At 42.1% G+C, this 25,743-nt stretch overlaps 1 protein-coding gene across 2 annotated transcripts in view; it reads right to left on the reverse strand.

Moving 5' to 3' along the window:
* The window catches only part of KIAA1671 (KIAA1671 ortholog), a 996,223-nt gene that overhangs the window by 838,134 nt on the left and 132,346 nt on the right, over positions 1–25,743 (reverse strand). Inside the window, exon 1 of one of the 2 annotated variants that reach the window (XM_078667334.1) lies at positions 603–642. The exons of the other annotated variant lie outside the window; for it this stretch is intronic. The gene's annotated coding sequence lies outside the window, so the exon portion shown is untranslated. Of the gene's footprint in view, positions 1–602; positions 643–25,743 lie in introns of those variants that run through there. 2 annotated transcript variants of the gene reach the window in all.

Below are 25,743 nucleotides of genomic sequence, written 5' to 3' on the forward strand. Positions count from 1 at the left end.
TAGCAGAAATACTTGCAGATGCTGCATAAGTGTTCCTCATTGAAGAAAAAAATCCTATCTGGTAGGGTAGCTACAATACTGAGGGCAACGTCTTGCACCTTTTGCAATTGTGCGAGTATTTCGTGCACCAAAGTTTAATAACCTGTTGTAACAAAACAGCCCATATGTTACGTCAAGTGAACGGGATAAACTCTAACCATAGATCATGAAACGTATTCAAATATGTGTCAATCGAACCGCTATGCAGCTATATCACAAAGGTACAATGTTTAAAGTGTAACCCAGAAAAGGAAAAGCCGGGTCTGGTAAAATAAAATTAAAACATGAAAAATGCCTACATTGTTATAGACTCAATTATAGTATTTTCATTACTTGATTTAGAAACAATGACACCTGTATCCATATAAACACAAAAACTGTAGATGCCCTCGACGGGAAAGTAAATACTTTAACCTGAATTGAAATGTAAACACAATTTTCAAACAGCAGAGCGGACAGGTTGTTAGTAATCAGTGAATATACCAGGCTGTCCCGCAACGGTGTTACAATCACTCGCATTTGTACTGACAGAAAGAAACCCACCAATAAACCATACTAAGTACCTCATAGTTGTTTAAGATGGCCGACGCTAAACATGAGACCGAAGTACGCATGCGTCCGTTCGACGTGATGAGCCTAAAAGATTACGTAAGCGCTGGAATATAATGGTGCGTCCGACGTACTGTGGCATTCCCAAACAGGGATAGTTGGGAGTGTCGCACTTGAAAACAAACTACGTTGCCGTGACAACTCGGAAACACCTCAGCATGAAGCACGATTTAAGAGGGGACATAGTGGTGTTCACCCCGCTACTAAGATGCAGTCTTTAAACAGAGCGAAAGAGCACGCACACTTTTCACAGTGGAGAAGTGGATTTTTTTTTTTACAGCAGTACCAACGGTATATTGTCATTCCTTTAAATGAGATGTCAAGTGGCGATGGAGGGGTCATCTCTATAAGATGCCGGGCGAATAAAATGGAAAGTAGAATCCTTGCTCATAATAGGCACGGAATATACAAGTAAAGGCAAAGCTTAAAACAGGAGCTAGAGAGACCCCAGGAGGTTTATTTATTTATTTTATGCGTTTTATATAGCACGGACTTTACCCGAAGGTGTCAGAGCGCTTCACAATAGGAACAGTAATGATACATGAGGAAAAAAATTACAAGTGAACAAATTACAACATGAGGCAAAAGTGACAATTGTGAGCAAACAAAATACAGGTAGCAAACGGTACATTATAGGAGGAAAAAGTGATGTGTGCAAGTTACAAAAGCGTACAAAGAACAAGTAGAGGTATAATACTGCAATAAATGGCAGACACTCAAACAAGAACAAACGTTACGTAGGCAATGGTGGCACTTGTGCAAGTATCTAAAGCAAACAAAATGTAAGAGGTAGCAAACAGTGTGTTACAAGAGAAAAGTGACGTGTGCATGAAAGAGTACCAAACACAGGTAGAAGGATAATGCTGCAATAGATGGCAGACACTCAAACCACAAGAACACACTGGGAAGGCACTTCCATAGTCATGGAGTAGAGTTTTCTATAATGGAAAGTCTAACTTCGGATAATAGAGAGGGCGTGAATTAAATTTGGAAGTGTCTTTGAAGGCGGAGAACTTTGAGGTCAGTTTTGAAGGCATGGGGGGAGGTGGTGGTCCGGAGCTGAGGTGGAAGTGAGTTCCAGATTCTCACCTCATTGCCTGAAAAGGATTGGGCCATCGATCTTTCCTTCTTAAAAGTGGGAGTTTCAAGCAGTACATTTTCCGCATTACGTGATGGTCTAGAGCCTCCGGAGAGTTTCAGTTTATTCAGCAGGTAGCGAGGAGAGGAGGAGTGCAAGGCTTTGTGGGTGATACAGGCAGTCTTGTAGATAGATCTTGCCTCGATGGGAAGCCAGTGGAGGGTGGATAACAAGGGTGTGATGTGGTCACTTCTTTTGGCCCCATAAATGAAACGAGCTGCTGAATGGACAACAGATTTAAGAGAGGACAGGTGGGATTTGGGGAGGCCAGTAAGAAGAGAATTGCAGTAGTCCAGTCTGGAGAGGACCAGCGATTGGACCAGGGTTTTAAGGTCTTGCTGCGGGAAGAAGCAAAAAATTCCCCAAGGAAGGCACAGTTGGTATCGAGCAGACTTTGCAATGGAATTCATGTGGGAGATTAGATTGAGTTTTTTGTCGAGTATGACACCTAGGGATTTTGCGCGGTCGACAATGATGGGTTTATTGTTAAGTAGATTCATCTGATCCATCCATGATTGAACCGGGGGAGGAGAAAGTGGGGAGGAGAAAGTGAGGAGGAGAGGAGGAGGAATTCAGTTTTGGAGGGATTCAGAATCAGTTGATGAGTTGACATCCAGTCAACTCATCAACTGAATGGCGTCGAGAGTAGAGCTTAGGATGGAGAGATCATGAGTGGAGGCAACCTTGAGGTAGATTTGAGTGTCGTCTGCATAGAGATGATAGTGGATCCTGGATTTACTTAGGAGATTTCCCAGTGGTTCTTAATAGAGATTGAACAATGCAGGTGCAAGTATAGAGCCTTGAGGAACACCATGACCTACCGCCGAAGGATATGACGGACTGTTTGCTATTTTGATCATTTGTGATCTATCAGAGAGGAAGGAAGCAAACCATTTAAGCACAGTGCCCTCCATGCCCACTCTCTGTTGAAGAGTGTTGAGGAGAGTGTTGTGATTGACAGTGTCGAAGGCTGCAGAAAGGTCATCTCTCAAAACAAGAAACACAAAAAACATAAAATAAACCAAACCTATTGGTTTCGTCAACGCTTGTTAACTGGATCAGATACATGAACTACAATAATTTTGTTGCAACTAAATAGAATGTAAAATGTTTTATTTCTGAAAATAGGAGATTGTACTGAGGTTTGTGAAACAGGCAGTGACGTTCATGTCCTGTTCTTTGGGTTGGCAGCGGGCACATCAAACACGGGACACAGGTTAGTGAATGCAATCTTCTTTTATTATTTGTACAGGAGCGATCAGCTGCACGTCTGTCCTCTGGTCAGTCCGGATTCTGTCTGCCCCTCTTCCTGTCCCCTAACCGGATGTGGTGTCGGGTGACCTGGTCACCTCCCTCATGACCCAAAGGGTCCTAGGGTCCTTCTGTCCTGTCGCCCTATCTGTCGGGTCACGACATCTCCCCCTTTGTTGCAAACAAATGTTCATGGTACAGTTCTATTGATCACTTCTGCCCCATCACCCTTTACAGCATTTACTCATTGTTGTGGTGAGAGAGCGAGAGAGAGAGCGAGAGAGCGAGAGAAAGAAAGAAAGAAAGAAAGAAAGAAAGAAAGAAAGAAAGAAAGAAAGAAAGAAAGAAAGAAAGAAAGAGCGAGAGAGCGAGAGAACGAGAGAGCGAGAGAGCGAGAGAGCGAGAGAGCGAGAGAACGAGAGAACGAGAGAACGAGAGAGAGAGAGAGAGAGATGTAGAGAGTCCAGGTGTCGTGATCGACCCGTCTCTCCACTTTCTGACTCCTATGTTTTATCGCTTAGTCTCTTTGTCCCCTTGCATTCCTTTTCAGTCGCTGTTCTCTGCCATCGTCTTTTTCTTTTGTTTGTCTGTTGTCCTCCTTCTGCTCTCCGCGTGTCAGTCTCTATTTTTTCACTTCTAGCTCCTTGCCGTGTGTCCAATGTCCTGGGCCAGCTGGCGCTATCTCTGTTGGCTCCTCTCTTTCTACGGCCGCTTTTTGTTTTGTTTGTTCTTTCAGTTATTCTTTTTCGTGCTCTTCCTCTTTCTCTGGTCCCTGCTTCTTCTCTTTGCTTGCTGTCAATGCGTCTTTTATTTTCTTTTTTGTCATATGTCATAGTTATGAGACCCATTGTTTTAGCGGCGTTGTTGCTCAGCAGGCATGGTCCTGGGACGTCGCCTTTCAGCACATGTATGTCTTCTTTGTTCTTTTTGTCTTTATATCTCAGTTCCTCTGTGAATTTTCCCAAGTTTGTTACCTCTTTCTTTGACCCCCAGGTGAAGATCTTCACCTTGGACGCTCTCAGTGTCGGCTTTGATTCCATCTTCTCGTATTCTGATGCACACATGACATTGCATGTTGCACCACTGTCCAGTACAAATTCCGCTTCATGTTCTCCTACTCCTATCTTTGCCAAATCCGTCTTTTCCTGGGTGCTTCTGCCTGTATGAACCTTTGTGTGAACCTCCGACATGTGGTATAGTCTTTCTCTTCTTCTTCTTCTTCTTCATCTTCATCTGACCCTCGTGATGAACTTCTCCTTTCTCTGTCGACATATCTGACATGTCTTGTTGTCGACTCTTGTTGTCTTCCTGTTGTTCTCCTGTCATCTCTGACTTGTACGCCTTTGCACATACTGGCGTAGTGATTTCTTCCATTACATCTTTTGCACGTCTGGCCAAACGCTGGGCACGGACCTCTGTGTGGAAATTCCATTCCACACCTGTAGCACGTTCCTTCAGGTTGTCTCCTCTCTGTTTGTTCTCTCCAGTCGTTCCTCCACCGGCCTGTGCGATATTTGTTCGTCACGTAGTGTGCGTTTTCTATTTCAACGTTCTTCCCTCTTTCAATTTCCTTGGCATGTGCCGTTGCTCTCGCCTCTGCTCTTGCCAGAGACATGATGCTCTCCAATGAGGTTGGTTCTTTGAGGATCCTTGCCCTGAATCCTGTGTCGCGACAGCCTTCAATGATCCGTAGCCTTATTGCTTGTTCGTTATCAAACTTGTCGAACTCACAATGTGTCACCAATTTTCTCAGCCTTGTCGCAAAGTCATCCAGCGTCTCATCCACTTGTTGACACGCAATAGTGAATGTATATCGTTTAAAGTCAATGTTCCGTTGTGGGTCAAATTTGGCCGTGAGGCATTTCTTTAATTTCTCATATGTCTTTGTTTCTTCGGTTGGCAGTGTCACTAGAAATTCTTCAATGTCATCCCCTGCTAAGATCAGCAGCAGCCCTAGTCTCTTTCCTTCTGTTACATCTGTTGCTTCCATATATCTTTCGAACCGTCTGATCCACTTCTCCCACCTTATTCCGGTTTGTGGCTCTGATAAATTGAACGGCAGAGGCCTCCTGTATTGTGCGCTGGGCTTTGGGTCTGCCATTATTGCCTTCTTTCTTTTGTATGCTCTTCCCCTTTTTTTTGCCTTTTTGTGTCCTATTTGTTCTTTTTAGTGATCTTTGTCCCTTCTTCTTTCTTCTTTTATTTTACTTTATTTAGCCTCTTCTGGGCTTCCTTAGTCCTCTTTTTGTCTTTATTCTTGTCTTTTTCTTGTCCCTTTTATTTCTTCTTTTTCTTCTTTTGTTTTACTTTATTTAGCCTCTTCTGGGCTTCCTTAGTCCTCTTTTTGTCTTTATTCTTGTCTTTTTCTTCTGTTTCTCCTTTTTCTTCTTGCCTGACCTTAAAATGGCCGCCCTATGTATTTCTTATGGTCTTCTTCCTTTATGTCCTACACAAAATGGCCGCCGACCTCACGCGAGATTTCGCGATCGAAATCTCGCGTTTCCTGACCTTGAAATGGCCGCCTTTCTTTCTCTGTGCTGCTATTGGCCCTCGCTGCCTGGTCTCCTGATGGCCGCCGAGATTTGCTTTCCCGCGAGATCTCGCGCTTTGATTTTCGAACGCAAGCGCGGAGACCTCACGCTTGCTGCTCTTCTTACCGCCTTGTGCTGCTCTCGTTGGACGCTGTCGGGGTGGGCTCCCGCGTTGCTCCTAGCGTCTTTTTTTTTTTTGCTGCTGCTGGTGCTGCGCATCCAGGGTGGGCACCTGGTTTTCCTCGACTATGCTCCCGGACGCACAACGCGATCCTTCACGCGTTGGATCGTTACACCTTCTTCGCCAGTTGTCGTGTTCTTTGGGTTGGCAGCGGGCACATCAAACACGGGACACATGTTAGTGAATGCAATCTTCTTTTATTATTTGTACAGGAGCGATCATCTGCACGTCTGTCCTCTGGTCAGTCCGGATTCTGTCTGCCCCTCTTCCTGTCCCCTAACCGGATGTGGTGTCTGGTGACCTGGTCACCTCCCTCATGACCCACAGGGTCCTAGCGTCCTTCTGTCCTGTCGCCCTATCTGTCGGGTCATGACAGTTCATGCACTCGTGTTTTCCCCCTTCACACCGCTTTTTCTCTGTTAGACACTTATGCAGAAAAAATGTATGTTTTCTAAAATCACAGCACATCAAATACCTCATCTCTTTTCCTCTAAAGTACCATTTCCAAAAACTCTTTCAGAGGGCAACAGGGCATGAAGGAGTTTAAAGGACTGTGGTTTATGCGGCCTGCAACATTACAGGGCCCACCCGTGTGTTTTGTGGTCTTTTACTACTGATGTCAAAGGGCCTGACCTACGACAGTTCTGGAGTAACAGCTAGGGCCATCAATGTACAACCCCTCAGCAACTTGACTCAGAGATAGTGCGGGTCGACAAACATACCAACACTTCAAAACAAAAAAGAGGGAGCTCCTGGAGGAAAAACAAATTGGGGAAATATATATTCCCCATTGATTATCAATGACACAGAAGAAATATTATGTGTAACAAACAAGTGACCAGATAGGGTATTGCGCAATCATTAGTCTGTACTTAGACAATCAATTCCAAGTACGCGTGATTTATTTTACAGTAGTTAGAAAAGTTATTCACATTGTTCAAAACAACATTTCATCATGTCAGAGCGAGACACACGATTTTTCAATATAGCGAACTTGTGGAAACAAACTACATAAATAGCACTGGGACATGTAAATTATCCTACTCATTAACAGTTAAGGTCCTTTCCAGTCCACGTCCTGAGGAGAACCCCAGAACAAGGCACACATCACCCACAACTGAACGCACCCAGACACCTGGTGGCGAGTCCTTTGAAAGTATGCATTATACTAGAGTCATATGTTGCATGAAAAAACTACAGAAGCAACTGAAAAAAGATAATTGTAGGGACGCAAGATGAAATAAAATGTTGAATGTAAACAGGGATTCCATCACCGGTATGGAATACCTTAAACATTTTTGAAGTCCTTGAGAAATTGATTAGTATTTTAGACCCTGATAGGGACATGTTTCAGGTTTTTTTTTAGCCCCATTTAAAGCCCTGTGCTGCCTGTACAGGATTACCAGGGTGTTCTGGTAGAGATATGCAAGAGTACTAGTGCTGAAGGGGCTATGCAAGGTAGGGTAGAAACAATACTCACTTGCAGGATCTTACAAGGGATTTGGTACAGGACTAATCGCTGCTCATCTGGTTTGAGGAGCATTGTAGGATCAATCAGATATGTGACTCAAATTGATGAATACTGGCATTTCTGATCATCCATCTGCACAAAAAGAAACAGAACTGCTTTCCTGCCAAACCAGTCTTTCAAAATATAAGTCAAGCAAGAGGAATTTACAATAATCTGCTCGGAAATAAACACCTGCTAGATTTTCCATCATTCATCTGCACAGGAAGTGACATAACTCTCTGCCTTTTCCCTATTTTAATCAACTTCCCTGGGTGTTCCCCAGACAAAGGCACTGCCTCTTTGGGCTTGTTTAGAGCGAGCATAGTCAAGGACACTGTCTGTTTAAGTCTGTGCAGGAAACTGGACTATTGGTTGAAAGGGCTGGAAGCACCACTATGCCAAAAAAAACAATCTCTGTCAGGGTGAACCACAAAAAGGCACCATATTAACCTGGATTAGCCCTCTTGTAAGCTTGGCACAAAGCACTCTGGCTTTGCTCAGGAGCAATGTGTATTTATGCAGCAAACAGTAATAAAAAGTGGTAAACACAACTCCTGTCCATCTCCTCCCACACACCACATATACTCTCCCCCACACACATCGCCCCTCTTTTACCTTTCAACTTGCACTCACCAACAGTACTTAACATCCAGACCCTTCACAGAAACTCAATACATCACTATCTCATCTCACTATTCCACAAAAACAAAACACAACACACATCAGTACATCAAACTCACACACCCACAAAATGTCATACTACATGCTGTGACAAAATAGAAACACTCTGTCCCGCTCTTACAAATACACAAATACAGATCCTAACTACTTTACTGCAGCTGGAATTCCCCTGCGGTGCTGGAGAATTCCACGCGTGCGCAGTTCGGGCGGCCCCCGGCAGTCCTCCGCTCACGCCCACCATGACGTCCGATGCACGGAACAGTTCAACCAACTTCACACCCACATTTTCTATCTTCACCAGCACCTACCACAAACACCTCAACACAACAACACTCACTGCTCAATTTAAAGTCTAAAACATGACCCACATGCTCCACCACCAGCCCTGACCCATACACCTTCCAACCTAAACATACACAAATGAAATAAACACCATAGCACTGTTCACAACTTTGCATATCCATGTCTATTACACAGGAATACTCTACAAAAACACCACAGTGCACCAACTCACTCTCAACCACTATCTCGATCATCTGCACAGAAAGACTGAACAAAATGCCTTCTAGGCCAGCTAAATGAGGATTATGCTTTAGACAAATACAACTATAGCTAACATGATACAGTTAGTACCAACACTAATAATACACCAGCTACAAGTTCAAAGAATACTACTCTCTGCTAGTAAACAACGTCTCACCACCAGCAAAACACAATCTCTAGACAGCCTACTAATAAATGCTTCATCACTTTAAAAGAACAAACTCCCCATCTACGACCTACTCACTGTAAGACAACTTGACTTACTCCTCAAAACTGAATCATGGTTGGTAGGTGACATGGCTCCAGTATTCCATGAAGCTGTTCCATTCAGGCAAATAAACGGTCACACAAAATCACATTGCATTGGCAAAAGAGGAGGAAGAATTGCTGTTATATTCAAGGAAACATGTTTCACCACAGCTGAAGTAATTTCCATACATAGTTGCGAAGCTCTCATCACCAGATGCAACCTTACACCACCACCACCTTCCTATAACTTCCTCCTCCTTAACAGGGCTCCACATAGCAATGCAAGATTCCCAGGCCTCAAGTGGATATATTTTCAGAAGTGACCTTCTTGATGATGGCAAATTGAGGATCTCTGGGAAGGGGTTATGCTCACTTACCCCAGGAAGTGGTCATATAAGGGGATGTACTGATCCCAGGGGTAAGTAGCCCATTGGATACTACCCTTCACTCCCCTAATGTCCCTAAACTCAGTATTTTGGGGAGCCCTGGCACCAGGAAATCAGATTCTGCAGACCAAAAGAAGAAGTGCCGCAAAAGCAAGAACTGCAGAAGAAGAAACTGACTTGGCGTCAGCCCTGCCAGGCCGCCTATTCAAAAACTGCGCCAAAGTCGTCTTGCCCCACAAGCTGGTGATTCTCCAAAGCCTGGGAGGACTGCCAGCACTTCCCTAAAGACTCAGGTACTCCAGTGGAACAGATGAGCTATTACCCTGCATCTTGCATGTACCAAAGACTGAGCTGCAAGGCTCCAAGACCCAGGAATACCAGACAAAGAAAAGCACCATTGCCTCAGAGCCACCTAGCCCAAGCTGAAGTTGGCCAACAAGGTCCCGAGATCCCGATGACCTATGAACAAGGAGGATTGCGCTGGCACTAGATAGTGCAAGTGTCTCCTAGGGCACAGACAAATTAGTGCTGGACTCGCCAGCTATGTTGTGATCAATAAAGATTTTCAACAAAGTCTTTTTTCTTTTTCACTTTTCTTAAGTATTTTATTCATACTCATAGAAGTTGATTATTGCAAATATTAAAGATTTGCTTTGCCTCAAAATTTATATATCAAACAATTGTGATTTTCCTTCCAACTTATTTTTCAATTGCGTTTCAAATACATTCCAATGCATTTCGGCCTACTGGCCTTCATCAGGGAAATCTGTGAAACAAAGTATGTATCTATCACTATATTGTACATTTAAATGATTTTAGCAATGAACAACTGTTTTTAAAAAAAAATTATCAACATGTGATCAAACTCTTTTAAGATGACAAGTAAACTTCCACATTTTTTCTCATAAATACATTTCACTGTATTCTGATTAATGTGACACATGGCTAATGCAAAAAATATCCTACATAATCGGGATTCCCCCATTTTACACATTTGATGGAAAAAACGTACTCGCGTGTTACCCTTAGGATCACCGAAGTTGACATATGGTAAATTGTAAGAGTTATACGCGTGTATGGACGCGCAAGCTAAATGTTAAACACGCGGTTGATGTGCTCGCTAAAAGGTTTTAACGTTCGGGGAAAATGCTTATAGGGATGTTAGGTAAAATAAACACTCAGACGTGCTGTCTGAACTGCTGTGATGTTTAATCTTAGACGCGCGGTGAATGGGTACACTCGCTAAGAAATTTTAACATTCTAGAGAAAATTCTTACCGCAATGTTTAATCATCTAAACGCTCGGACGCGCTATCTGAACTGCTTTTCTCACCGCAGCAAAGTCGGCGTGTGACGCGTATGGGTGTGGTTACATGAAGGGTTCCGCGCGCTGTAGTTAAAGGGCCATGCTGTTGTGATTTAAAGAGCCATGATACTAATGTTAAAGTGCCCGGTAAATATCTTAAACGATACTATCTGAGGAGTATTGTTAAACCAACTAGGGAGGCGCCACTGTTGTGTGTCATATACAACATCCTGCTACAATGTTGGACACATGTATCATAACTATTGGTAACTAATAAACAATTGCGACATATTTGCTCAGCACAAAATCAACAAATGGCGATTAAATCTGAAAAATAAATGAATCATAAGTAGCAACTGAATTCAGTCCGTTCATTCATCCCATATGGGCGAAAAGTCTGCAAATAGTATATCCAATGGTTTTCACGTTTTAACAGCACCTTTCTGTTGTCTGTTTCTTCATTTTTTTTCACAATTTCCAATATGCACGCTTTAATCTGGTTGATTTGATGGTTGTGTTCTACAAAGTGGGTAGCTACTGCTGATTTCAATGCTTTAGTACGAATATTGCTTTTGTGTTCGGTTAACCTTGTTTTAAGTTTGCGTTCTGTTTGTCCAACATAGGCTTTACCGCATGGGCATTTCATCATGTAAACAATATTCTTGGTGTCGCACGTGCCGTTAACTTGTAACTTAATTCTGTTCCCTTTCATAGGGTGGGCAATGGTGTTGCCTTCCATAATGTTATTACAATTACTGCAGTTTTTGCACGGGATAGTACCTTTGTATCTTGCGTTGGGTTTCATACATGTAACATTCTTGATGATTTCTCCTAAGTTTTTGGCTGTAGAAAAAGCAAATATAGGTTCATCAATAAAAATATTATTGAAATCAGGTTCAATTTGTAGAATTCGCCAATGTTTTTTGATGATTTTCTTAAACTGTGGGCTGACTGTGGAATATTTGCTTACACATGTAGTTTTGTTAGTTTTTTCAGTTTTTGGCGCGGAAAGTAATGTTTTTCTATCTTTGGATTGTGCTCTTTCGAAAGCAGCGTTTAATACTTCATTTGGATATCCTCTTTTTTTGAATTTATTTAGCATGATTTGAGTTTGCGCCTTTGATTCTTCAGGGTCTGAGACAATCCTTTTCACTCGTAATAATTGTGAATATGGTAGGTGTTGTTTGAGGGGAGTGGGGTGGAAGCTCTGGTAGGTTAACAAGTTATTGCGATCTGTGGTCTTGGAGTAAAGTGTTGTTTCAAACTTATCATTCGTTTTTTTGATGGTTACGTCCAGGTAATTGATTTGACTGTCATGAATTTCGTATGTGAACTGTATTCGTTGGTCTATTTGATTTAGTTGTGTGATGTTGGAGATCAGGCTCTCTCTGGTGTCTTTCCACAATAGAAAAATATCATCAATGTATCGTAGATATAGGCGCAACCCTTGTTGCCATTGTTCTTTTTGTAGGATGTGGTTGGTCTCATATTGATGCATAAATATATTCGCATACGAGGGAGCTGCCGGATTTCCCATGGCTGTGCCTGACTTTTGTAAGTACCATTTATCTTCCCATCTGAAAAAACTATGCATCAAGGTGAAGTTGAGTAGTTCCATCAAAAATATTTTCATATTTTCTTCATAATCCATTTGAAGCAATGCTTCTTCTACTGCTTCTAACCCCATGAGGTGGGGTATGGAGGTATATAAAGCTTGGACATCGATAGTACACATTAATATGTGTTCTTCTGGGTCAAGCTTTATGTTGTCAAGTTTAATCAAAAAGTCTGTCGTATCCTTAATGTAAGAATTCATGGTGATGACATAGGGTTGAAGGTACTTGTCAATTAGTTGACCCACTGGTTCCTGAATGCTCCCACATGTTGACACTATGGGGCGACAGGGAGGGTTGATGGGGTCTTTGTGGATTTTTGGTGTCAGATAGAATTTCGGTGTTTTTGGATACTCCGTGGTTAGGTATTTTTTCATCTGATCATCTACACATCCTTTGGTTATGCCCTCTGCAATGATACTCTGGAGTACTGTTTGTATTTCTTTCGTTGGGTTAGTGTTCAGTATCATGTATGTATTCTCATCTTGTAGATGTAAAGCAGCTTGTGAGTTGTAATAGTCCTTGTTCATGATGACGAGAGCGCCACCCTTATCCGCTCTTTGACAAATGATCCTAGAGTTGTTTGCTATGGTTTTAAGAATGTAAAAGTCTTTTTGAGTTAGGTTCTTGACTTTAGTTTGTTTTCGGTAGTTGATTTTGCTCAAATCCTGTTTGACTAATTGCTCAAACAAATCTAAGGTCTTATGGCTAATGGGGGCCATGTAAGTACTTGTGGTGGCGAGACCCTTGAGGGAATCTTCCTTTACCTTTTGAGATTCTCCTACAATGTTACTGAAAAAGTGTCGAAGTCTAAGTTTTCTCATAAGTTTGAACAAGCTGATGTTAACTTCTAGAAGGTTAGTGTGTGCAGTAGGCACAAATGATGTTCCTTTTTGTAGAGTTTTAATTTGCAATTTAGTGAAATTAACATCTGAGATATTGATTACCAAGTTGTCTATCGATTCTTCTTCTTGTCTTTCTTGGTCGCCGCATGGCGGGTTTGTGGGGGGTCCTTCTCCCTCTCTTGTTCTGAGTTTTCTTCTTGACCTCCTGGGTCGTTTCTTGTACTGGGGCCTGCTTCTAAAAAAGGCTGAACTGTGGTATTAGAATTGTCTGTTGGCTTGGGTACTGTAGGTCTTTTTCTGGATGTTTCTGATGTACCTTCCGTATCTGTTGAGGATGTGTCTGTTTGTTGTGTGTATGGACGGCTTTGTCTTTGTCTTGCATACACTTCTGCCCAGTTATAAACTTCATTCAGTTTATAATCGACGGTGTCTCGACGATATTTACGTAGTTTTCTTTCATTCACTTCTTCAGTGTGTTTTACCAATTGGGTCTTGATGTCGTCTAATATTTAGTTTAATTCTTCTGGTGTCATCATTTTACCTAGCTCTTCTTTAACTGTGATTATGTCTTTCTCTAATTCTTCTAGGATTTGGGACAATTCTTCGATGATCAGCAGGATTAAGTCTAAGGAACACTTATTGAGAATTGCGTACCATTTGTCGGTGAACTTTTTTGAGTTTTTACAAAGCGATGGTTTCAGTGATATTCTCAGTCCCCTTGGGATTCTGGACGCCTTATGATATCTAACCATTGTGCTGGCATGTAGTCGCTGGTTGATGATTCTACGTGATAGGTACAAAAGTTGTTTCACTTGTTGATCTTTAGATTTAGTTGTGGTGTATTCGATGGTTTCTTCATGGATGAGTGAATATATTTTAGATGATTCCTCATTCGTGTATGCAAACGTGTCTGCTTTGGTTTCCGTGAGTTTGGTGATTTCATAGTACTGCATGTTGCTTAGGATGCGTGCTACAGTCACTGAGCAGGTGTAGATAAAGAACAATGGATAGTGGCCGTGCACTGCGTGTGATTATACGAAAAGTTTAGGATGTGAGTCGTGCTCCTTGGGATAACTCCCCGCTCAGGAGTTGAAAGTAATCAAGAAGGATTGCGCTGGCACTAGATAGTGCAAGTGTCTCCTAGGGCACAGACAAATTAGTGCTGGACTCGCCAGCTATGTTGTGATCAATAAAGATTTTCAACAAAGTCTTTTTTCTTTTTCACTTTTCTTAAGTATTTTATTCATACTCATAGAAGTTGATTATTGCAAATATTGAAGGTTTGCTTTGCCTCAAAATGTATATATCAAACAATTGTGATTTTCCTTCCAACTTATTTTTCAATTGCGTTTCAAATACATTCCAATGCATTTCGGCCTACTGGCCTTCATCAGGGAAATCTGTGAAACAAAGTATGTATCTACCACTATATTGTACATTTAAATGTTGTTAGCAACGAACTCACAAGCTGCTTTACATCTACAAGATGAGAATACATACATGATACTAAACACTAACCCAACGAAAGAAATACAAACAGTACTCCAGAGTATCATTGCAGAGGGCATAACCAAAGGATGTGTAGATGATAAGATGAAAAAATACCTAACCACGGAGTATCCAAAAACACCGATATTCTATCTGACAACAAAAATCCACAAAGACCCCATCAACCCTCCCTGTCGCCCCATAGTGTCAACATGTGGGAGCATTCAGGAACCAGTGGGTAAACTAATTGACAAGTACCTTCAACCCTATGTCATCACCATGAATTTTTACATTAAGGATACGACAGACTTTTTGATTAAACTTGATAACATAAAGCTTGACCCAGAAGAACACATAATAATGTGTACTATCGATGTCCAAGCTTTATATACCTCCATACCCCACCTCATGGGGTTAGAAGCAGTACAAGAAGCATTGCTTCAAATGGATTATGAAGAAAATATGAAAATATTTTCGATGGAACTACTCAACTTCACCTTGATGCATAGTTTTTTCAGATGGGAAGATAAATGGTACTTACAAAAGTCAGGCACAGCCATGGGCAATCCGGCAGCTCCCTCGTATGCGAATATATTTATGCATCAATATGAGACCAACCACATCCTACAAAAAAAAACAATGGCAACAAGGGTTGCGCCTATATCAACGATACATTGATGATATTTTTCTATTGTGGAAAGACACCAGAGAAAGCCTGATCTCCAACATCACACAACTAAATCAAATAGACCAACAAATACAGTTCACATACGAAATTCATGACAGTCAAATCAATTACCTGGACGTAACCATCAAAAAAATGAATGATAAGCTTGAAACAACACTTTACTCCTAGACCACAGATCACAATAACTTGTTAACCTACCAGAGCTTCCACCCCACTCCCCTCAAACAACACCTACCATATTCACAATTATTACCAGTGAAAAGGATTGTCTCAGACCCTGAAGAGTCAAAGGCGCAAACTCAAATCATGCTAAATAAATTCAAAAAAAGAGGATATCCAAATGAAGTATTAAACGCAGCTTTCGAAAGAGCACAATCCAAAGATGGAAAAACATTACTTTCCACGCCAAAAACTGAAAAAACTAACAAAACTACATGTGTAAGCAAATATTTCACAGTCAGCCCACAGTTTAAGAAAATCATCAAAAAACATTGGCGAATTCTACAAATTGAACCTGATTTCAATAATATTTTTATTGATGAACCTATATTTGCTTTTTCTACAGCCAAAAACTTAGGAGAAATCATCAAGAATGTTACATGTATGAAACCCAACGCAAGATACAAAGGTACTATCCCGTGCAAAAACTGCAGTAATTGTAACAACATTATGGAAGGCAACACCATTGCCCACCCTATGAAAGGGAACAGAATTAAGTTACAAGTTAACGGCACGTGCGACACCAAGAATATTGTTTACATGATGAAATGCTCATGCGGTAAAGCCTATGTTGGACAAACAGAACGCAAACTTAAAACAAGGTTAACCGAACACAAAAGCAATATTCGTACTAAAGCATTGAAATCAGCAGTAGCTACCCACTTTGTAGAACATATCCATCAAATCAACCAGATTAAAGCGTGCATATTGGAAATTGTGGAAAAAATGAAGAAACAGACAACAGAAAGGTGCTGTTAAAACGTGAAAACCATTGGATATACTATTTGCAGACTTTTCGCCCATATGGGATGAATGAACGGACTGAATTCAGTTGCTACTTATGATTAATTTATTTTTCAGATTAAATCGCCATTTGTTGATTTTGTGCTGAGCAAATATGTCGCAATTGTTTATTAGTTACCAATAGTTATGATACATGTGTCCAACATTGTAGCAGGATGTTGTATATGACACACAACAGTGGCGCCTCCCTAGTTGGTTTAACAATACTCCTCAGATAGTATCGTTTAAGATATTTACCGGGCACTTTAACATTAGTATCATGGCTCTTTAAATCACAACAGCATGGCCCTTTAACTACAGCGCGTGGAACCCTTCATGTAACCACACCCATACGCGTCACACGCCGACTTTGCTGCGGTGAGAACAGCAGTTCAGATAGTGCGTCCGAGCGTTTAGATGATTAAACATTGCGGTAAGAATTTTCTCTTGAATGTTAAAATTTCTTAGCGAGTGTACCCATTCAACGCGCGTCTAAGATTAAACATCACAGCAGTTCAGACAGCACGTCTGAGTGTTTATTTTACCTAACATCCCTATAAGCATTTTCCCCGAACGTTAAAACCTTTTTAGCGAGCACATCAACCGCGTGTTTAACATTTAGCTTGCGCGTCCATACACGCGTATAACTCTTACAATTTACCATATGTCAACTTCGGTGATCCTAAGGGTAACACGCGAGTACGTTTTTTCCATCAAATGTGTGAAATGAGGGAATCCCGATTATGTAGGATATTTTTTGCATTAGCCATGTGTCACATTAATCAGAATACAGTGAAATGTATTTATGAGAAAAAATGTGGAAGTTTACTTGTCATCTTAAAAGAGTTTGATCACAACATGTTGATAATTTATTTAAAAAAACGTTGTTCATTGCTAAAAACATTTAAATGTACAATATAGTGATAGATACATACTTTGTTTCACAGATTTCCCTGATGAAGGCCAGTAGGCCGAAATGCATTGGAATGTATTTGAAACGCAATTGAAAAATAAGTTGGAAGGAAAATCACAATGGTTTGATATATAAATTTTGAGGCAAAGCAAACCTTCAATATTTGCAATAATCAACTTCTATGAGTATGAATAAAATACTTAAGAAAAGTGAAAAAGAAAAAAGACTTTGTTGGAAATCTTTATTGATCACAACATAGCTGGCGAGTCCAGCACTAATTTGTCTGTGCCCTAGGAGACACTTGCACTATCTAGTGCCAGCGCAATCCTTCTTGATTACTTTCAACTCCTGAGCGGGGAGTTATCCCAAGGAGCACGACTCACATCCTAAACTTTTCGTATAATCACACGCAGTGCACGGCCACTATCCATTGTTCTATGAACAAGGAGGACATTGAAGAGCTGCAAAAGCAGAAGACTGAGCCCTAGCCCTGTCGGCCTGCCTCATGTTCCCTATTGAAACTGTACCAAAGTCATCTCATACTGCAGCTGTTGTGTCTCCAAAACCTGGAGGGGCTGCCTGCCTTCCTCAAAGACTCAAGAACTCCTGAGGAGCAGTAGAGCTGCTTCCCTGCATCGGGCAGACACCCCTAAGACTGTCAGGGCTGCGGACCGCAAAAATCCAACACCGCAAAACACCACTGCACCCATGTTTCTGAGCCAGAGGTGAAGTGGGCCAACAGTGCCAGCATGGCCCCAGCCCTCCAGAGACAAAGCCCTCCTTGAACTTGCCCACTGTGGACTTTACGATGCCGCCTGCAGCCCGTTTGCAGGTCCCCTCTACTGTGAGTGCTCCCGGTGCCGAAAATCTGATGCCTAAAAACACCTCTGCACCAGTCACCCCTAGCCCCTAGAGGAGAAGCACAAAGGTGTCCCATATCCCCAGCCTGCACCAGATCCACCTAAAGTCCAGAAGATGGGTCCCGTAGGTCGCGTTTGAGTGCCTGAATGCTATATATGTTTTCTTCCTAAGTTAACATTGTTGTGAAGTGCTTCAGTTACGATTTAAAGTATCAAAAACATGTTTTCTTCAAACCTACTATTTTAAAATGTACTAACCTGATAGTGATGATCTTGGCGTGTTCATTCATATAAAGTTATGTGCTACTTTTATACATTGGTGTAGATCTTATTGGGTCGTGGGCATCATTTATCGACTGTTGAGTGTATTTGCGGATGTTTAACATTCTCACTGGTAGGCCTAAGGCTGCACGACTACACTACCCTCTAGAAGAGCGCCATGGGATCGTTAGAGCAAGCCCCTGTCCACTAGTAAGGGGATACCTGGACACGCTGCACGGTATACCTCTTTTTGGCATTTCATATCAAGAGCCAGCTTCCTACAGTGGGCACTTGATGTCTGTCTTGCAATGCAATCAATTATTCCAATGGACATGGACCGGTTGAGGAGTCTGATGAAGACCCTTTTTCAGAATTGTCCCATGAAGTTGATTCAGAACAAATGGTACGAGCTACTCCCTTACTTGGGGGTGGGTGCTTCGGCCCCTGGACTTCTGAACTTTGCCTCGAATAGCGCGGATGCAAGACAAGCAACTACTTCATTAGGATCAGCTGATACCAAGGATCATGTGTGTTCTCTGGAGCTTTTGAACAGGGCTATTCTGTAATCGTCTGCAGAGACCGAATTCATTTTGGATTCAATAAACATCAACCTTGTGGAAGAAATCTTGGGGGCTCCCAATTCGAGTTAATTCTTCCCGATTCCACATTCTTATTTAGTTTTCAATGCGTCTACAGTTTTTGGTATTAAATGTAAAAGCAATGCTTTCAATTTGCTTAGCTCGTCAAGACCCATACTGATTGACACCACGATCATAGGGTCAGTCGGAAAGTAGGACTCACGTAAGGAGCTTGGATGACAAAAGCATTCCCTCATAGGCTGGTATGAGAGACAAAAGCTTAATGAGGTCTTTCTATAATGAAGTGTCCAACTATGGTGCTGTGACGAGCTGTCTAGCCCTGAAGAATTTGCAGAAGACCGTAGACAATGAAACATGTTGGCAAGTGATATGGGTATGCATGATTAGCAACCTGCACACATTTTTAATTTGACAGTTCACTCCTAGTGAATAATAAAGTTATCGAGTGAAAGGTGTGCCTGTCAATTTTAATCATATTTCGTCACTATTACAGAGTGTACTTACTCGCACTCTTTTGCACCCACACACAATTATTTTTTGTTTTTTGGACACTTTTCTGTTTTGGACAAAGTGACTGCCAATGATGAGAGCAGTGGGCTTATCTGGTGAGTACCTGACAGTTACCCCTTTGGTGGTTCGCCCGTGAGGGGTCACTTTGTCTTTCTCACATTTTTTCGCTGAAAGTTGGAGTGTACTGCTCATTTAGAAGCGGGTTGGGAGATTGAAAAGATATTGAAGTCAGTCACCATTTATCTTCCTTTGAAAGGACTATCAATGGAAAGGAGTTTTTATAAAACGTCTGAGGCATGGAAGTGTGGCAATTAAACATAAGTAAGAAATAGGTTTGTTGCAGGAAATTGAAAGTCTTGTGATGCATACACATCGTAGAGTAGAAAAACAAAGCGATCTACACACAATTTTCTTGGCCTTGGAGAACGGTTTTTATTGATTAATGTGACTTGCTTAGCATAGACAGCTTAGGTTGGGCAAGCCAAACTACATGGATTAAAAGAGGGGGCAAAAAGGTGAATGTTCCCAATTTTAGATCCAATAAGAAATTGTATTCAAAGGTACAGAATAAAAAACTCTGAATTGATTTTTTCTAAACTTAGCATTAATGCAGTATTTTACTCCGAAAGCTTGCTTTTCATCATTTAATGTAATTTCATTGTGTACTTTTTGAGATATTAGTGTCTGAAAAAGGTGCCACATGGGCTTGAAGGGTAGTTATTACTTTGGAAATTGTGCTTTTGATAATTGTGAATTTAAAGTCCAAGACATGCAATGAAATTTACATTTTTTGACAAATACGATTGGCAGATTTAAGTGTTTTTAATGCTTTTTCCCACCATATATTCAAAATCGCATCCATGTACAAATTCGAGTTTTTTGTGCTGTAGGGGTAAGATATACTTACTAAGGAATGAGGTCATTGTGAGAGGTGCCTGGCCCAAAGGGAGTGCTGAGGGCCCGCCACCAAATTAGATTTTTTTTTCTTAATATATTTCTTTTTATTAATGCACACAAAAAGAAATCATAAACAGATACAATAAATACACTGGGTTGCATTGCAATTCACTTTGCATTTAAAGACGTCCTACTGATCAAAGATGTACAGCTATGATAACAACAAATGGTTTCAGGGATCTTCCGACCGTGTCGGGTCAGCTGGCAACTCTGGAGGAGTACATATATCGCCCCTATACTGGTTTAAAAAATGTTTTACTTTTAACCGCATGCGTGCTAGCGGGTTTTCCCGCATGCGCGCTAGCGGGTTTTCCCGCTGCGCGCTGGATTTAAAAAAACCCGCGTTACGTGACAAAGCCAGCTCGTCATGCGCGTAGCGCAGGTAACGCCCATGACAAGCTGGCTTTGTCATCCGCGCTGAAGGGGTTAAACAATATAATTGGGATTACACGCCTGCCATTTTCAACCATAAAAAAGTCACACTTTTCTCAAAAGATCGTGCCTTTAACAAAATGATCAATTAATACACAAAAGAAGCTATGAATGGGAAAAGACCCCGGAAGAGTGCATTGGTAGGTACGGCAGATCTTGCTCAAGGTCAGGCACCTTGGCCAATATCTGCTGCCTATGACCAAAGGTTGATTGAAGCAAGGGCCGGCTGAATAAAGTTGGACACAGGACAAGATTAAAGGCCATAACCAGTAGCCAACCCCTCCTGTGCAAGGCAAAAAAAGGAACCACACACACACTTCGCTGAATGAGTACAGGGCGAAGTTCAATGTTATTTATGGTTCTGTGAGTAGAAACTTGGAAACCCCCTGAAATTCAGTTTTTAAAATATGCAAGGTACTCCATAGCTCACATCATTTGCCATGCTTAATAAACCACTTTGCCACCAGGGTTTTTTTCTCAATTGAATAAATATTATAAATGGATATGCGGATAAGTGTAATAAGTTAGCTATTAGCATTGTTGAGTGTGGTGAAGAGCCAAGAATGAGAGGTGAAGCTTCTAGTGGGTCAAGAAGCTCCTCAGCTCCCCAACTATGATAATAATAGCATATTAGACGCTGTACATATTCATATACGGTTTATGCCAGGACATTTTATTTGTTTTTTCTAAAAAGGTATTTAATCAAAGCCAGTAGGTAAGGTGCTTTGATGCAGTCCGATAAAAAAATTATTACGCGTGTTGTTCCACTCTGTAAAGTAATCATACCTTCTAATCACGCAGAGAATAAACTGTGTTTTTTCACATCTTAATTTTATTGTGCTGAGGAAATAAACTGGAAATTTACCGTTGCACTGTACTAATAAATGTGTGAACAGGTGTTTATTGCTTAAGTTGCTCCAGGTAACCAAATGGGCCAAATTTTATTTCACTGACACGGCATAAACATACACACAAACTTCTGTAAAAAAATGTTTTTGAATACTTACAACTTGCACAATGATGATTCAGAACGGTGTTGTCAAGCTTAGACTGTGAGGTCACCAGAACCCTTGCAAAGTCTTATAGGAAGGGGTCAGGGCCTGATGGGGAGGAGGGAATGGAGGAGGAATATGTGGAGTAGCAGGTACATTTGCAGAGCGCTTTAATTAGCAGAGAGTGAGAATCCATGCCAGCTCCACACATTTGCACGTTTCTTCACTTTGTTGATAAAGCTTGAACTTTTGACCCCAATAGATATGTCCAGGAAACACCCACCGAGATTCTAATGGTGTGAGTCAGGTATTATCATCACACTTAATGACTCACGTAGCCTAATGATCAAAGCTGCAGAAACAGGTTTAATTAGAGGAAAGCAAACCAGTTATACCAGTCGCTCTGAGAAAATACCGAATGAATTATGTTGGTGCTATGTCATGTGTTTTGCCTATTTGGCAGTTTTATAAAGCAGTGTGTGTGATGTGTTTTTCCTTCAGAGAGCTGAGGATGCTACAGGGCAAACATGAAGAGGGGAAAGATGAGGGAAGTTCGGGTGGGCGGGATCCTGGGTCGGATATTTCTCAATAGCAGCCTTCGAGACAGAGTATGTATGGTTCAGCTGAAGGAGGCACTAACTAGCGCAGTGTCCTGAACCGCCTGTGTTTAGGTTCAGAGCGTAGTTAAGGAGAAGGGTGTTCCAAAGTTAAGGTGGTTGTGGACTGGTTGTTCGCGGAACATTAATAGCTGCAAAACATTACAGGGACATCATGTCACCGAGTTCACTAAACAGCACTAAGGTAGCCAATTTTCTCGACTTTATATGAAAACATTTTTATAGCTTTGCAAGATTGTACATGTGTCCAAAGTACTGGCACTTGTTGACAAAAGCGGAGTAATTAATTGGATTATAATCTTAACTCGTGAGCAGTTAAAACAGCACCAAAGTGCCCTCCGGCAGGACTGCATTGATAATTGACACCGAGTACTAGTACGTTTAAGCAATGCTACAAAACGACGACTGCATTTCAAAGCTGCATCTTAATGGTTTTAATGGGGCTCTAATAGCACATTGTCCCCTATTCTGCTCCGCTTGACTCAAAGCGAGGAGGGAGCACTGAACTTATGGCACTGAACGTGTGCCCCCCGCGCTTTAGCAGCTACAACAAGAGAGGAGTTCTTGAAGGGCCTCTACTGTCTGCAACTCGACAAAGGCTCATAAATGAGGTGAAAGCCTGGATGGGCAAATGAGTGAAAGAACCGATTGATGGATGTGTGAGAGAAAGGGTGAATGGAGACTTCGGCTGTATGAATAAGTTTGAGGATGGATGGAAGATGGATGATTGAAAGAATGGATGGGTGGGTAAAAGGGTGCATGGACGAGTGGAGGTAGGATGGTTGAGTGAAAGGGTGAATGGATGAATTAATGAGTGGGTGGATGGATAGGTGAAAGAGCGAAAGGAGGAGTGAAAGGGTAGATGGATGAGTGAAAGGGTGGATGGGTGGGTAGGTAGGGGAAAGGGACTTATGGAAGGATGTATAGGCGGGTGGGTAAATGGTTGAGCAAAAGGGTGGATGGATGAGTGAAGGTGAGGATGGATGATGGAGTGAAAGCGTAGGTGAATGGATGAGCAAAAGAGTGGATGAACGGTTGAAAGAGTGGATGAACGGTTGAAAGGGTGGATAAATGGTTGATAGATAAGTTTGATGTATAGGTTTGGAGATGGATGGGTAGGTTTGAACAGGGGCGTTTTGAAGCCCCCACCTTAGAAGCTTCAGTGGGGTGGAGTTCTTGATGGGCCTATTCTGTCTAACTCAACAGACAAAGGCTCATAATTATAGTGAAAGGTTTAGGTGGGTGGGTGAAAGGGTGGGTGGGTGAGTGAAAGAGTGGGTGAAAGGGTGGGTGGGTGAGTGAAAGGGTGGGTGAAAGGGTGGGTGGGTGAAAGGGTGGGTGAAAGAGTGGGTGAAAGGCTGGGTGGGGGAAAGAGTAAGGGGTGGGTGAAAGAGTGAAAGGGGGAGAAAGAGTGAAAGGGGGTGAAAGAGTGAAAGGGGGAGAAAGAGTGAAAGGGGGAGAAAGAGTGAAAGGGGGAGAAAGAGTGAAAGGGGGAGAAAGAGGTGAAAGGGGGAGAAAGAGGTGAAAGGGTGGGAGAAAGAGTGAAAGGGTGGGAGAAAGAGTGAAAGGGTGGGAGAAAGAGTGAAAGGGTGGGAGAAAGAGTGAAAGGGTGGGTGAAAGAGTGAAAGGGTGGGTGAAAGTGAAAGGGTGGGTGAAAGAGTGAAAGGGTGGGAGAAAGAGTGAAAGGGTGGGAGAAAGAGTGAAAGGGTGGGAGAAAGAGTGAAAGGGTGGGAGAAAGAGTGAAAGGGTGGGAGAAAGAGTGAAAGGGAGGGTGGATGAGTGAAAGGGAGGGTGGATGAGTGAAAGGGAGGGTGGATGAGTGAAAGGGAGGGTGGATGAGTGAAAGGGAGGGTGGATGAGTGAAAGGGAGGGTGGATGAGTGAAAGGGAGGGTGGATGAGTGAAAGGGAGGGTGGATGAGTGAAAGGGAGGGTGGATGAGTGAAAGGGAGGGTGGATGAGTGAAAGGGAGGGTGGATGAGTGAAAGGGAGGGTGGATGAGTGAAAGGGAGGGTGGATGAGTGAAAGGGAGGGTGGATGAGTGAAAGGGAGGGTGGATGAGTGAAAGGGAGGGTGGATGAGTGAAAGGGAGGGTGGATGAGTGAAAGGGAGGGTGCATGAGTGAAAGGGAGGGTGCATGAGTGAAAGGGAGGGTGCATGAGTGAAAGGGAGGGTGCATGAGTGAAAGGGAGGGTGCATGAGTGAAAGGGAGGGTGCATGAGTGAAAGGGTGGGTGCATGAGTGAAAGGGTGGGTGCATGAGTGAAAGGGTGGGTGCATGAGTGAAAGGGTGGGTGCATGAGTGAAAGGGTGGGTGCATGAGTGAAAGGGTGGGTGCATGAGTGAAAGGGTGGGTGCATGAGTGAAAGGGTGGGTGCATGAGTGAAAGGGTGGGTGCATGAGTGAAAGGGTGGGTGCATGAGTGAAAGGGTGGGTGCATGAGTGAAAGGGTGGGTGCATGAGTGAAAGGGTGGGTGCATGAGTGAAAGGGTAGATGATGGATAGATGAATGAATATAAGGATGGAAGAGTGAAAAAATGCATGGATCGGTGAAAGGGTGGTAGAAGGATTGATGAGTGAAAGAGTGAATGGAAGGAAGGGAGAAAAGGTGGATGAATTAGTGTGAACAGATGGATACGTGAAAGGGTGGGCAGAAGGGTAGCTAGATTAGTGAAAGGATGGATGGATGAGGGTGATGAAGGATGAGCCAAAGGATGGATGAATGAGTGAAATTGTGGATGGAGGGATGGATGTTTTAAAGGTTGGACGATGGGATGGATGACTGAAAGAACAGATTGATAAGTTTGATGGATAGGTTTGGAGATGGATGTGAGAATGTAGTCTTTCACCATTATGCCCATCCATCAAGTCATCCATGTATTCTTTCATCCATTATTCAAAGGATAAATGGTGGATAACAATGGATGGATGGAAGGATAAAAGGACAACTGGAAAGATGCTGGAATGGAAGAGACAAGAGAGATCTTCTGTGAATAATTTTGATGACTTGCTTCACTTGCTTGGTGCCATAAGAATTTTGCTTCAAAGTGGGAGGGTATTATAATTTTCTGGGTACTCCCTTGACCCGATACAGACGGTATGTACATTTCCTCAGGCTGTTTTACCTCTGGGGATTAATACGGCACTAGCAATGCAGGCAAGAGAAAAATGTAATATGTAGATTTATCTTGAGCATGTATTACTGTAAAACGTTTACAACTTAAGCCTACTTCCTGATATAAATCTGCATCAACAGGCAGAGGAGATGTATAGAATAAACACCTCTGTACGTTGGATAGCCCTAATTAAAATTTTATTTTTTCCATTTAATAAATATGCGCTGTATTTACAACTCAAAAACATAAGACACTTTCAAGAAAGTGTTAGTTTTTAGACTGCCATTCACATTTCAGTTTAATTAATCCCATACACCGTCCTCCACATTGTATGAGAACTGATACTAAGCTGAGGAAGAGTTTCTTTAAAACTCTTACATCAATGTTGCTTAAAAGCAATGCCACACCGTCATTTCCCTCACTTAGCTGT

Source organism: Lissotriton helveticus, chromosome 11 (assembly GCF_964261635.1).
Source record: "Lissotriton helveticus chromosome 11, aLisHel1.1, whole genome shotgun sequence".
Classification (NCBI taxonomy): domain Eukaryota; kingdom Metazoa; phylum Chordata; class Amphibia; order Caudata; family Salamandridae; genus Lissotriton; species Lissotriton helveticus.